This window comes from Balaenoptera ricei, chromosome 9, assembly GCF_028023285.1.
Source record: "Balaenoptera ricei isolate mBalRic1 chromosome 9, mBalRic1.hap2, whole genome shotgun sequence".
Taxonomy (NCBI): domain Eukaryota; kingdom Metazoa; phylum Chordata; class Mammalia; order Artiodactyla; family Balaenopteridae; genus Balaenoptera; species Balaenoptera ricei.
This window is the reverse complement of record NC_082647.1, coordinates 63,496,013-63,509,967: the sequence shown is the minus strand read 5'-3', so window position 1 is coordinate 63,509,967 and position 13,955 is coordinate 63,496,013.

The window sequence follows — 13,955 nt, the reverse complement described above, 5'->3', positions numbered from 1 at the left end:
ATTAAGTATCTTTTCTGCCCACAATGCTATGAGACTGGATATCAATTACAGGAAAAAATCTTTAAAAAATGCAAACACATGGAGGCTAAACAATACACTCCTAAATAACCAAGAGATCACTGAAGAAATCAAAGCGGAAATCAAAAAATACCTAGAAACAAATGACAATGAAAACATGACGACCCAAAACTTATGGGATGCAGCAAAAGCAGTTCTAAGAGGGAAGTTTATAGCAATAAAATCCTACATCAAGAAACAAGAAACATCTCAAATAAACAACCTAAGCATACACCTAAAGCAATTAGAGAAAGAAGAACAAAAAAACCCCAAAGTTAGCAGAAGGAAAGAAATCATAAAAATCAGATCAGAAATAAATGAAAAAGAAATGAAGGAAATGATAGCAAAGATCAATAAAACTAAAAGCTGGTTCTTTGAGAAGATAAAGAAAATTGATAAACCATTAGCCAGACTCATCAAGAAAAAAAGGGAGAAGACTCAAATCGGTAGAACTAGAAATGAAAAAGGAGAAGTAAATATAGACACTGCAGAAAGTGAAAGATCTCATGATCTCACAAAGGATCACGAGAGATTACTACAAGCAACTCTATGCCAATAAAATGGACAATCTGGAAGAAACGGACAAATTCTTAAAAAAGCACAACCTTCCCAGAGTGAACAAGGAAGAAGTAGAAAATATAAACAGACCAATCACAAGCACTGAATTTGAAACTATGATTAAAAATCTTCCAACAAACAAAAGCTGAGGACCAAATGGCTTCACAAGCGAATTCTATCAAATATTTAGAGAAGAGCTAACACCTATCCTTCTCAAACTCTTCCAAAATATAGCAGGGGGAGGAACACTCCCAAACTCATTCTATGAGGCCACCATCACCCTGATACCAAAACCAGACAAGGGTGTCACAAAAATAGAAAACTACAGGCCAATATCACTAATGAACATAGTTGCAAAAATCCTCAACAAAACTCTAGCAAAGAGAAACAGCACATTAAAGGGTCATACACCATGATCAAGTGGGGTTTATTCCAGGAATGCAAGGATTCTTCAATATACGCAAATCAATGTGATAAACCATGTTAACATATTGAAGGAGAAAAACGATATGGTCATCTCAATAGATGCAGAAAAAGCTTTCAACAAAATTCAACACCCATTTATGATAAAAACCCTCCAGAAAGCAGGCACTGAGGGAACTTACCTCAACATAATAAAGGCCATATGACAAACTCACAGCCAACATCTATGCAATGGTGAAAAACTGGAACCATTTCCACTAAGATCAGGAACAAGACAAGGTTGCCCACGCTCACCACTATTATTCAACATAGTTTTGGAAGTTTTAGCCACAGCAATCAGAGAAGAAAAAGAAATAAAAGGAATCCAAATCGGAAAAGAAGAACTAAAATTGTCACTGTTTGCAGATGACATGATACTATACATAGAGAATCCTAAAGATGCTACCAGAAAACTACTAGAGCTAATCAATGAATTTGGTGAAGTAGCAGGACATAAAATTAATGCACAGAAATCACTTACAACCCTTTACACTAATGATGAAACATCTGAAAGAGAAATTAAGGAAACACTCCCATTTACCACTGCAACAAAAAGAATAAAATACCTAGGAATAAACCTACCTAAGGAGACAAAATACCTGTATGCAGAAAACTATAAGACACTGATGAAAGAAATTAAAGATGATACAAACAGATGGAGAGATATACCATGTTCTTGGACTGGAAGAATCAACATTGTGAAAATGACTATATTACTCAAAGCAATCTACAGATTCAATGCAATCCCTATCAAATTACCACTGGCATTTTTCACAGAACTAGAACAAAAAAATTCACAATTTGTATGGAAACACAGAAGACCCCGAAGAGCTAAAGCAATCTTGAGAAAGAAAAATGGAGCTGGAGGAATCAGGCCCTGGACTTCAGACTATACTAAAAAGCTGCAGTAATCCAGACAGTATGGTCCTGGCACAAAACCAGAAATACAGATCAATGGAACAGGATAGAAAGCCCAGAGATAAACCCACACACATATGGTCACCTTATCTTTGATAAAGGAAGCAAGAATATACAATGGAGAAAAGACAGCCTCTTCAATAAGTGGTGCTGGGAAAAATGGGCAGCCACATGTAAAAGAATGAAAACAGGGGCTTCCCCGGTGGCACTGTGGTTGAGAGTCTGCCTGCTAATGCAGGGGACACGGGTTCGTGCCCTGGTCTGGGAAGATCCCACATGCCGCGGAGCAACTAGGCCCGTGAGCCACAATTACTGAGCCTGTGCGTCTGGAGCCTGTGCTCCACAACAAGAGAGGCCACGATAGTGAGAGGCCCGCGCACCGCGATGAAGAGTGGCCCCCGCTTGCCACAACTAGACAGAAAGCCCTCGCACAGAAACGAAGACCCAACACAGCCAAAAATAAGTAAATAAAAATAAATTAAAAAAAAAAAAAAGAATGAAATCAGAACACTCCCTAATACCATACACAAAAATAAACTCAAAATGGATTAAAGACCTAAATGTAAGGCCAGACACTATCAAACTCTTAGAGGAAAACATAGGCAGAACACTCTGTGGCATGAATCACAGCAAGATTCTTTTTGACCCATCTCCTAGAGAAAAGGAAATAAAAACAAAAATAAACAAATGGGACCTCATGAAACTTAAAAGCTTTTTTTGCACATTAAAGGAAATCATAAAGCAGACGAAAAGACAACCTTCAGAATGGGACAAAATATTTGCCAAAGAAGCAACTGACAAAGGATTAATCTCCAAAATATACAAGCAGCTCATGCAGCTCAGTATCAAAAAAACAAACACCCCAATCCAAAAATGGGCAGAAGACCTAAATAGACATTTATACAAAGAAGATATACAGGTTGCCAACAAACACATGAAAGGATGCTCAACAACACTAATCATTAGAGAAATGCAAATCAAAACTACAATGACGTATCACCTCACACCAGTCAGAATGACCATCATCAAAAAATCTACAAACAATAAATGCTGGAGAGGGTGTGGAGAAAAGGGGACCCTCTTGCACTGTTGGTGGGAATGTAAATTGATACAGCCACTATGAAGAACAGTATGGAGGTTCTTTAAAAAACTAAACATAGAACTACCATATGACCCAGCAATCCCACTACTGGGCATATACCCTGAGAAAACCATAACTCAAAAAGAGTCATGTACCACAACGTTCACTGCAGCTCTATTTACAATAGCCAGGACATGGAAGCAACCTAAGTGTCCATCGACAGATGAATGGAGAAAGAAGATGTGGCACATATGTACAATGGAATATTACTCAGCCATAAAAAGAAACGAAATTGAGTTATTTGTAGTGAGGTGGATGGACCCAGACCCTGTCATACAGAGTGAAGTAAGTCAGAAAGAGAAAAATACCGTATGCTAACACATATATATGGAATCTAAAAAAAAAAAAAAATGGTTCCGAAGAACCTAGGGGTAGGACAGGAATAGAGACGCAGACGTAGAGAATGGACTTGAGGATACGGGGAGGGGGAAGGGTAAGCTGGGACGAAGTGAGAGAGTGGCATGTTCTTATATATACTACCAAACGTAAAATAGCTAGTGGGAAGCAGCCGCATAGCACAGGGAGATCAGCTCGGTGCTTTGTGACCACCTAGAGGGGTGGGATAGGGAGGGTGGGAGGGAGATGCAAGAGGGAGGGCATATGGGGATATATGTATACATATAGCTGATTCACTTTATCATACAGCAGAAACTAACACACCATTTTAAAGCAATTGTACTCCAATAAAGATGTTAAAAAAATTAAATTAAAATAAAATATACTCAAATATGAAAGAAAACGAGATACCCATATCTTCTTTGTGTAAAAAAGAACTTTTTCACTTTCAATAAAAATAATTCATGCTCTTTGTAATAAAACAGAAAAAATACAGAGAAGTATCAAGAAGAAAATGAAGAATATTTGCAATTCTACTGCCCAGAGATTTCTGGGTATTCTTTTCAGTCTTAAATAATTTTTCAATTACAAAAATTTGAAAAGAATTTTAAAACAGAAAAACAAAAACAAAACCAGAAATAAGAAATCCATTGCGATGTCACCATTCTGAGATGTGTAAGAAAATATCAGCAGAGGTTTATATTCCATTATTTTTCTCTTTTTCCTTCTCTCTTCCTCCCTTCTTTTCTTCTTTCTTTCTCCCTCAAAATAATAGTATCATATTTTAATACTCTTCTGTGGTCTTCTTTTTTTACCTTTTTTGGACATATCAAATATTCTGTATTTCAATAAATATTCATCTAAAACCTGAAAAAAAATCTACCTTTTATTATATTAGCTGTATTAGCCTTTTCTGGTTAGTATATTTTACTTTCAACTTTATCATGACTTTAAGCTACCCCTTCTTGTAAGCAATATCTAAATTATTTTTAATCTTTTAATTTATTCTGGCAATATTTTTAATTATATTATTTTATTCCCTTTATGTTTATGCAATTATTGATAATTTAAGGTTTAAATATTACTACGTCACAGACAAATACACACACATACAAAACACATCTGTATGTGTATGTATGTAAACTCCACAAGTTATTATTTTTATTTTGATCATTCAGTATTTGATTTTGACCACATATTTACTCTTTCATGTCATAAATTCTGTGTGATTTGATACATCTCCTAATGAGTTCGGATTATTTTTGAGTACAGTGTTACTAATTGTTCTTTCTCAGAAGTTACAAGGAAGTTCACCAAAACTAGTAAACAAAAGTATTTGTGAACTGTTAGTCAACACAAGGTACTCACTATAGATCCAGCAGTAACTTGAAAAAAGACCTCATTTAAATATTGGAGAGATTTGATGGTCTCAAGCAGAGGATTTTAAAGTAGAAATGAAATAGATATAACCTTATTATCGTCCTTTTACAGATGAGAAAACTAAGGCTTTGAGAGTTTATTCAAGTTTACTCAGTGGAAGAACTGGGATGGAAGCCAGTCCGCCTCTATAACCTGGGCTCCTCAGCAAGGAATAAGATCATGCAAATCAAAACCACAATGAGTTATCACCTCACACAAGTTAGAATAGCCATAATTTAAAAATCTACAAACAATAAATGCTGGAGAGGGTGTGGAGAATAGAGAACCGTCCTACACTGTTGGTAGGAATGTAAATTGGTACAACCACTATGGAGAACAGTATGGAGGTTCCGTAAAAAACTAAAAATAGCATTACCATATGATCTAGCAATCCCACTCCTGGGCATATATTCCAGAGAAAACCATACTTCAAAAAGATACATGCACCCCAATGTACACTGCAGCACTACCAGAGCCAAGACATGGAAGCAACCTAAATGTCCATAGACAGATGAATGGAAAAAGAAGATGTGGTACATATATACAATGGAATATTACTCAGCCATTGAAAAGAATGAAATAATGCCATTTGCAGCAACATGGACGGACCGAGAGACTGTCATACAGAGTGAAGTAAGTCAGAGTAAGAGAAATGTTGTATGATATCACTTATATGTGGAATCTAAAAGAAATGATATAAATGAACTTACTAACAAAACAGAAACAGACTCACAGACTTTGAGAACGAACTTATGGTTACCAGGGGGGAAGGGTGGGGGGAAGGGATAGTCATGGAGTTTGGGATTGATATGTACACACTGCTATATTCAAAATGGATAACCAACAAGGACCTACTGTATAGCACAGGTTCAACACCTACTGTATTGAACTCTGATCAATATTATGTAACAACCTAAATGTGAAAAGAATTTGAAATAGGATACATGTATATGTATAACTGAACCACTCTGCTGTATACCTGAAACTCTCACAACATTGTTAATCAACTCTACTCCAATATAAAATAAAAAGTTTTAAAAATTCCTGTGCAATTTCTGACCCAAATTAAAGATCTCACAAAATGGAATCTATATAAAATTCGTGGACAGAATACACACTATACAACAGTTTCTTTAAAACTTTTTAAAATTTTAACTGAAAAATATGTCTTAATTTAATCCTGCCTCCATGAAAACTGTGCTGTGCCTTCATTTAAAAATTTCAGTTGCTTACAGACATGCTTCTATAGTCTTAGACATACACCTTCATATAACATATATCAAAATTGATTTGTTAATGTTTGTTTACTTGTCAGTCTCCCTTCTAGACTAAGTCCATCAGAGTAGAGAGGACTTTGCTACACATTCTATATCTCCAACACTTAGTACAGTATGACCTCTGTAAACATTTATTCAGTGGTTTTAAAATTTCATACAAAGATACTTCATTGGCCAGAGGAATGGACCAGGATTTCTAAACAATACTAAGAGTCAATCTGAAGTTGAAAGTCATGAATTTATAGAAGCAGCAATCTGTTTTACTGTAGTATTTTTTCCAAGACCTCTGTCCTACTTGGGCACAAGTAAAAATACAACAGATATTTGGGTTCATCCAGGAATGGGATTCTGCCAGAGAGGTGTGACAAAAGGAAGGGGAAAAGAAAATTATATTAGTGAGAGTTTTTTGATGTGATAGGGCTTGTGATTTAAACTGACTATGAGGGTGGTGAAGAAAGGAGGAAGCTGATGAAAGGAAAACGAGTCAGGGGATGGAAGGATCTGTAAAGATCTAAGAATAGCCATCATGAGAGTTACTGACAAGTAAGTTGGAAAGAGGAGATGTGGGTTAGAAAGTTGTATTCTTGAATTAGCAATTACAGGATGGAGCACTTACAGGGCAAAATATGACAATGGAAATAGGTTGTCGAGGTGAAAGGAAAAGGACGTAACTGGAAATGAGAAGGTCAACGAATTAACAAGTGAAACATAGTTGTCTACTTTCCACATAGATTATAAAACACTCAAGTCTGGAGCTCTTTTCTTTCAAGGGGAATTGGCCACTCAGCCTCACTCCTGTATTCTCTAGTGTTTCAGATGCAGTACTTCTGTGGAACCCCTAGCATCAAGGGTTTGAAAAAAACATTGGTTTAAGTTAGTGAATGGTATTTTTTTTAAAAAATAGTAAATTATTTCCCTCATTTTTCTGCCAACGTCAAAGCAGACAACTGTTCAGTGTAGAGGGTGTCATTTAGGGAAGTAGCTCCTGAAATGACACATGTCAAACCACAGTTATATAAATCCATTAAAAACTAGTTTGCATATTTTCATTGTTGAGCCACTGCTTCAGCATCAGAATGGTAGTACCTGCCCAGCAGCTCCACTGTTACTTCACCCAAAGCTAAAGGTGGTGTGAAGAGAAGACCATTATACTTTATCCCTAGTTACAATCCTGGATTACCCACAGGGGAAAGAAAATGTTCCTCTACCTATAAATCCTCATTCTTTCACACATACTAAAGGGAGGAAAGAAACTCCAGCAGGCTTTTGTCCACATGAAAAGGCACAAAGGGTTAAATTTTACATGATTTGCCTCTAAGGACATTTATATTCTCATTATTAACGAAGCAAAGCAATATACTAAGGGTGCAGTTTGTGAAAAGAGAGAATAAAACAGCACAAATAGAAACAAGACAAATAACCACTTCCGAATTGCTAGCAGAGGGTGAGGAAAGGTTAAGTACCAAGTAGTTTCCAGGAAAGATTCATAGAACTAATTCAGCTTGTTCTACTTTGGCAGGGGAAAAATTCAGGTCCCTGTAACCACACCAATAGTTTGGGAAGAAGAGTGAGTCCTCCTGCCCTACAGACAGTAGGTCACAGACATGCCAGGTAATGCTGGATTATTTAAGCGTTCATTATCTTCTTCATGAGTTTCCCCTTAGACCTTTCTTCTCTACCTTTTCCTCATTCACATCCATGGTTTGGCCATTTCACTGCTCATTAGCATCTAAATTAAAGAGTTGGAACTTAGGTTAAGTTGAGATTTGTTAGATTCTCTGAGGAAAAAAGGTAGGAGAGTAACAGCATGTTTAGGAATAAGGCTCAGCTGGTGATTCAGAGGTGCCCATTGTTTTCTTCCTGCCCCTATATGTCCTCCCTGGAGAACCTTTTCATTCTCTCGTTAGGCCCTCTGCTCTACATCCCTACTAAGTGGGTGCTGCCCCATGTTACCCAGCACCCTGGGCTTAAATGATGGAAGTGGGCTAGTAGTTGACTCAAGATGAATTAACTAGTATTTCTTTCCTGTAATTCTGGAATTGTGTTACAGGGATATTAGCTATTTTTATTGGGGTCTTGACTGGAGATACTGCACAGAACTGTGACTGGGACCTCCAGTTCACACGTAAACAGAGCCAGTCTTGAGAGACAGAAGAACTGAAACGGGTGCCTGAGAAAAGCAGAGTTAAGAGATCATGCAGGTCTGGAGGAAGACATAGCACAAAAACTGACTTTCTAATTTCTGGTTCTTGTAGCTCACATGCCTGCCAATAACTCCTGGCCCTGAGTTTAAAGTCTGACTCCTGAACCTTTCCCAAAACTCCCCTCAGTTTCTCTCTTTTTAAGTAAGTTGAATTCTGTTCCTAATGTCTAAAAAACCCTTTGTATCCAAAAAATCACGACTGGAGCATTAAGAAAACTTGGGTCCCAATTAGTATTAATGATTTTTTTAAAATAAACTTCTGCCATGTGCCAGGAAGTGATATTGCATCGTATATGAATTAAAGGGTCACTGAAGATTTTATTCCATCAATACAGATATATGGAAGGTTGAAAAAAGTGTTAAGAGGAAAGAATCTGACGGCTCTATGAAGGATGAATGGGGGGGAAAGGTCTGAACATTTGATTAATAAAGCCAATATACTCCCAGTACAAGGCAGCTTCAGTTTTGATTTCATAATCAGCTATACATTTCACTTTGGGAAAAATTTTAATTACATCATGGCAAGAAAAAAAATTAAAGATATAAAAGAGATACACGATTGAAGAAGTAAAACTAGTCTATCAAGAAGGAAAGTGTCATTTCTGCAATAATGAATTACTTATAGGAAAAAAAAAAAAAAAAAAAAAAAAAAAAAAAAAAGAAGGAAAGTGTCATGAGCAGAAAATGAGTCATCTTTACCACCCAGACAAAGACCTGGATCCCAGAAGCATCTACTTCCTTGCCTTGCCACAAGGAGAATCACCACTATTCCCTTAAACAAGGAGAGAAAACCTCTGACCTCTGCCTCCAAATGGTGAATTATTCTTAATAACAAAAATGAATATCATCTATAGCATTGTAGTATGCCTATCACACTCCAACAGCCCTTCTCCACCACCACCATGCTCAACTGCCAAGCCCCACAAATCCCTCCAACACTGAATTCTGTAGTATCTCCCTCCCCTGCTCCTTCCTCCCCCCGCATCCCTACCACCTGATGTGTTGAATGCCCCACACCCTAACCATGACCATATGCCTGATAGGGCCCAACCCATGAGATCCCATAATAAGATTTATCAATGACACTCACTGCCTACAGGATAAAATCTCAACTCCTTAGCCTGGCATACAAAGTTTCTTAGGATCTGGCTCCTGCCCACTTCTCTAGCCTCATTCCATGCCAATCCCTTACACCCTCGTTCTAACTAATCTCAACTGTCAGAATTCAACATGTTCCCTCTCACCCTGCCCCACTGCACATACTGTAACTTCTACCTGAAATGTCCTACCCCTGCAGTTCACCAGGACTGACTATCAGTCACCTATAAAAACTCAATTCAGATTCATTTCCTCTGGAAACATTCATGAATTGCCATTCCCTCCCTGCTCTCTGAGACTGCGCAAGGCATAATTGTCTATTTACTGTGCTTTCTCCTCTATTTCACTATAATCTCTTTAGGAAAGGGACTATCACACTGCTTTCTATCTTACCAGCATCTATCATAATGCTTCTCCCATAATATAAGATGAATACATGTCAGCTTGATAGATATTAATTTGTTTGGTTTTGATAGCTGATATGCCTAACAAGTTCATTTTGGGCCTTCTATTTAATAGGATTAAAATTTAAAAGCTGTTTGGCTCTTACTTCAAAGCTCACTTTTACTGGATTATTTTTAGAGATAACAAAGTATACTACTGATATTAATTTCCTTCATGATCCAGCCACTCATCTGAACTTTAGTCTAGAACAAGTGGTCTCTCTGCACAAATGAAATATAATTTTTAAATGTTAACGATATTTTAATAAGAAAAGATAACTCTATACAGGACAAGAAATCCACTCATTGACTTTATAATTATAACATCTTAATTAGCAGCAAAAGTAAACAAGGCATAGCCTGCTTTTATTTTGCCCATAAGATGCTGTTCCTCTTTCAGAGAGGCAGTTCTGATTGTATTAGCATAGCCTGTCAGGTATCTAAAACCCGGGTCATTACAGTCTTCCTCATCTTGGGAAATGCTGCTGCTCATCTTTAATAAGAATGCTCTCCTAGGAAAAAGACTCCCAGGTGGAGAAACCCAACATTAGATGCAAAGCAGTGTAATTCTGCTCAAGATGGCCTTGAGATGGAACCCATCCATGGATTTCAGCATCCATGAAATTGGAAGAATAAGCATACCTTGAAAATGGTTTTATTTTCTTTTAGCAAGTAGAATAGTACTTTCTTGCTTTGCTGCTTCTTGAAAGTTTTTGGATCTTCAAGTGGCATTAAAACCTAGAGAATGGAAAACAAAAATTGCAAGCAATTGCCCAGCTAATGTGTGCCTCGGATGCAAAGTCGGGGAAAAGTAGAACATCTTCCAAGAGTGTAATCAGCTTGAAACGAGCGATAAAAATTCGATTATCTACCAGTGCAAATTTGTGCAACAAATTGCCATCAGCCATGTATGGCCTAGGAACCTCTTCGTTACTTTCAAATCATTTTGACTTTCAGTAGAAAAAAAATAATCACAAAGACTCAAAAATATTTTTCAGGTTTGTCAATGCCTACCAAATATAGCTTTATGCATCATTTATGAACTTCAAGTAAATGCTCTTAACATAATTATCCTTTTAGTATAAAACAAAGCATTTTACAGTAACGTTTTCAAAATATATTTATGGGACTGATAATTACTGTTTCTTAAAACAAAAAAACATGAAAAGAAATAAACTAGATTTCATGGTCAAAAAATTTTAGAAAACTCTTGAGTAGGCAAAGGTAAAGAGGTTTCTTTACTGTTGGATATCTTAGAGACTTTTTTGGACCAACATGCCTTGAAAACATCCATGAAAGAAATGGTTTTCCAAACTCATCTGACCATTAAATCTTTTTTCCAGGAGTATCACAAGAGACTATTAGTCTACATTTCCCTAATAAAGGCCATATTAAGTATTTGTGACCAAACAGTAATAAAACACACAATCTCTAGGGTACTTCACTGGATTTTGCTTCTGTGTTTCTGTGTTTTGTTTCACTTCAGTTGCTATTACAATATGTTGCAGTGATTCAGGAAGAGCCAATTCTCAACATAATGTCAAGAGACTTCTAACCAGATGGTCTGATCACTTGGCTTGGAAATAAATAAAATCAGTAATATTAGAGGGGAATACCAAGTTATCATGAGGTCCATTATGACCAGGATTTTCACTGTTCATCTCCATAGCTCATCTCTAACCCACTTCCACTTCACGTTTTTCCAACCAGAGAGTGGAGTAAATTCTTTCTGGATAATTATTCTCAATCTAGGCACTCTGTAGATTATCTGAACTAAAAGAATTGAGAGGACTCTATTTTGACCCAAAAACTCTAGAATTTTCAATCTTAAATCACATAACTCAAAGCTGCATAAAGATAACGTGCTCAACTTCCCAGACCCGGTGAAGTCCCTGTAACGTCATTACAAAATAACCACTCTCTTCTTCTTCTAAAATGTAACTGGATCGGCAATAACGTGTCTGTATTTCACTGGTTTTGTTACTCATTTTTCTTCGAGGTTTTAACTTTAGAATAGATTTACATCCTAAGACGGTGAGGCTTTTTGTATTTTGTGTTAATTGATGTATCCCAAGTGCCTGTAACAGTGCCTGACATTTATTAGACAGTATAAAATATTGCTGGGTGAATGAATTAATTTTAGAAAATAAACTCCCTTATTTCTGATGTTAAAACCCTCTTCTAACTATTAGAAGTAAAAGGAAAGTCGGCAGAGGTGAGGGAGATTGGCCATTCTGATTTTACTCAATATCAGCTGGATCATTACTTAGATCCCAGGCTTATGTAACAAATTCTGCTCTTTACAACTATAAATGATAAGACAAGTGGTATTACCTTGCCCTTTGAAGTTAAAAAAAAAAAAAAAAACGGCTTTTGTCAACCAAACGTGAAGGAGTATCTCTCTGAATGTCTCTTAGAATTCTTGGGGGCTTACATCCCTCCTAGTCATCACTGCCTTCAAGTTCTTTCCTCTTAATTAGTTCAGCTTCTCTTGCGGTCCAGTATATTCTGTCCCTTTCCTTTACTGAATCGCTCCATCCTGGAAAGCATCCTGATTGCTTTATTTCTCAAAACAGCCACTGATGTAAGGCTATGTCTGCAACTGACTTTTACTGGAGATCAGAGTCAATGGATGAGATTGACATCACAGCAGAATAAGCAAACAGGAATTGAACACTTTGTATCTCTGCTCTTAAAATTCCTTTGGCTATCCCACTACAAGGAACGTGCAACTGAGCATTCTCTTCACAGATTCCTGTGTTGGTTTATAAAAGGATGCTCACAAAAGAAAATTAAAATATCAAGAAAATTTTAAAATTACCCTATTGTCCTACCATTTTTTTCTATACAGGGCTCCTCATGCAAAGTTGTTAAAACTCTATGTAGATTCATTGATAGATGCTTTTTCACTTAAAATATCTTAAGCATTTAGAAAAATGTTGTATTTTTTATATCTGCACAATAGTCCATTGGTAAATATACTATAATCAATTTAATGATTATTCCAGTGGATACTTAGCTCACATCTAATATTTTTCCACTGAAAATTAACACTTCACTAAACATATTTTTACATTAAATTAGTTCAATATTTAAGATTTTTTCTTTACGATTCATCTTCAGAATTGAAATTAGTAAATCCAAAAATATGAACCTTTTTATGGCTCATGATATGTATTGCCAACTGCTTCTGAAACATTTATATTTTTTCTCACATTATGATGCTTAAAAGTTTACTACATCAGCTTTTTTATTGTTTGATCGGAACCAAATATTTGCTACTACCAAGGCTACTGAACTTGAGAATAACAGAGCTGACACAAAGCATGTGAGTTTGGCATGAGGTCAGTGGAGGCTTCTGAATATCTTTCATCTTCCTCTGTTTGACTGGGATGACCTGCTCTCTCATTTACGAAGCAGTCACCTTGCAGGCTGTGTTCCCCCAGGTAATAAGAAATAATTGTGCTTTTAAATGATGGTCTTTGGGGTCTGTTGTTATCTTTGCTGAGTTACATAGAATGAAACAGATTTCTTCTGTAACATCTTTCTAATAGCAAAATTATACATATTTACTGTAAAAAGATGGAAAGATATAGAAAATTATAAGGAAGAAATGCTTAATTACTTGTAGTGTCACCAGCTAGCAATAATCTCTTAACATTCAGTTCATTTCTTTCTGAATGTATTAAAATATTACAGTGTCACACTCACAGTGTTGCTACCACCACATCACAACAACCAGGACCATATCTACCAACAGCCTACAATCCTGAGTTTTTCAGGTTACATCATACTACGAGAATTCTTCATACCATTAAATACCTTTTGAAAATATAAATTTAAAAAGCATGTAACATCCCATGGTATGGATACACGATAATTTATTTAACAGTTATGTTATTAGACATTTAACTTTTCTTTTATCATTTTGCATGGTCTTCTTGCATGTTAAAAGATGTAATAAAGGTCCTTAAACATTAATCTTTGTATAGAATTTTGATTATTACCTAAGGATAAATTCTTCCAGGAATCTGAGCCAAAAT